Source organism: Cariama cristata, unplaced genomic scaffold (assembly GCF_000690535.1).
Source record: "Cariama cristata isolate BGI_N322 unplaced genomic scaffold, ASM69053v1 scaffold10593, whole genome shotgun sequence".
NCBI lineage: Eukaryota > Metazoa > Chordata > Aves > Cariamiformes > Cariamidae > Cariama > Cariama cristata.
Window position 1 is genome coordinate 7,340 of NW_009609004.1, and position 2,195 is coordinate 9,534.

Consider the following 2,195-nt stretch of genomic DNA (forward strand, 5'->3'; position numbering starts at 1 on the left):
CAAAGTCGGAGGAGCCAGACTGCTCTGATGGAGGTAAAAGCACAAACACTGTTTAGAAACTTTGACACTAAAAATTATGCTTTACTTTCAGTTCTACTAAACCAGCATATCAAAATCTGCTGAAAAATGCAAAAATGGTAAGATAACCCTTGAATAATTAGCTGGGTCTCTGTTTGGTTTTTTTTTGAATACAGGAGAAATAGAAAATTAAGGTTTTCTTTATGTATCGTGGATGCTTGTGCACCTTATAGGAAATTGTTCAAAGCTTTCATTTACCTGTATCAAAGCACCAGAGGAAGTACTAATCATGTCTTGACTAAAGAAATAGCCACCATGTCAACTTGACGATGCTCTTCATGTGGCCTTATGTTTCTCCACAGTACTTTGTATAAAATCACCCTTTTCTATTAAATGAGATACTCTCCCTGTTGAATGGATTTTCTTTTACACCGAGTGTAAATACAGCTAAGAAGTGGAATCACTGGCTGCAGGAGTGCTGTGTTGTAATGGCATGGTATGAGTAATAAAACAAGATGCCCGTAGCACAATCGGACTGCTCTGTTCCTGTGGTGCGGAAGGATGTGCCTACGTATTGTAGCAGAGCTGACGGTAGAGCTGTTGTGCTGTGAAGCACCAGGTGTTGTTTTGCTGCGAGACAGCTCACCTGCTGAATGAAATATTTCTGTAGTGTTTATTCCTTCTGGACTCTTCTCCCTTCAGCCACTCCTGCACCGAAGCTTAGCTGAGCACTGAGGAGGACTTTTTTCCTGAATTTGTAAAATGTGGATAACGAGGAATGCATTCTCTCTTGCACTGCTTTGTTCTGAAATCTGGTCTTGCTTCCTGGTGTGGGCGAAGCATGGTTCTCATCTATGTAAGTGCAGACTTGCTGATCTCGGCTAGCACTCCCCTGAAATCGGCAGAGACCTGTTTCAGTTGAAAGCAGAATATGTCATTATTTTTCACACTGAAGTCTATAGTTATAATTAACGGTAGTAAGTTTTCAAACTGCACTAAATTAGAGTATTGTGCTAAGTGTACTAAAGGTTTTGTGCCTGACCTTTAAAATGTCCACACCCTGTTCGCTCAACACGCGCTGTAATCCCACCGACGGCAGCGTACGTGCGGGTCAGCGGGTGTGCGTATGCAAACCTCGCTTTGTGCTCTCCAAAGGGCTCGGCTGAAACCCCTCTCGCTGGTAACACCGATGCTTGTAGTGTTGCTGTTCTCTGTCGATACAGTTTTCCAAATTCCTGTGGCGAAGAAAGAGACGTTGCTGCTGTGGGGTATTTTTTTTTGGTGTTTGTTTTTTTTTTCCCCTCAGAAGTTCCTTAGATGAAGAAGTTTGACTTTTGGATGCCATTTTAGCATGCTTTTAACCCGGGCACTAGTGTCCTGTCTCAGTCCAGTAGCCAATTTAGTATTTCATTTTTTTTTTTACAAACTAACCATTTTTGGTGTTCATCTCAGCAAAACAGTTTGAAAACTTGTATCTTAATTGAGTAAAATTGTCATGTTAGTTTGTTGCATCACGGTGGAGGGGAAATGATGGACTGGAGAATATGGAATTTAAAAAGTGTGTTGTGTATGTGTGTCACGATGCAGAAAAGTGACGGCTCCCTCTTTGTTAGGTTTACCTGGCCTGCGGTTCCTCGCAGCCCGCTCCTGCCAGGTGTGCGCTGCTGTCCACCACCCGTGTCCGGGACGTGCGGCCTTTTCTCTTGTGGATGTGCACGAACAGCTGAGCCACGGTGTGGCTGTCTCTGCTCTGTTTGCTCTTTCTGTTTCTTCCCGCTGTGTAAGGGTTATTTATGGATTAAGCATGACTGGGATAGCTGCTCTCTTTGCACTTTACTGCCTGAACTCTATTGTTCAGTCTTTTTATTTTGAGCCTATATTTTAAAGAAATGGAATCACATTTTTGTACCTGTTTTTAACTTTTATTAAATAAAAAGTATGTAATGTGACTTGTTTTAAATCATCAAAAAATTGTGAATTTTCAGGTTTCATACACGTCCATTCCAGAACTAAATCCATCTGGATTAGGTTGTCTGCCTAGGCCAGTGGAAGACTTTGGGGCTTGCTAGTTCACTTACCTGTAAAGGCAGGATTTTTTGGATCCTGTTGTAAATTGACTATTAGTGCTTGTCCGTTTATAATTTTACAGGATGCTTCTTGTGTATTTTCTGGAATGC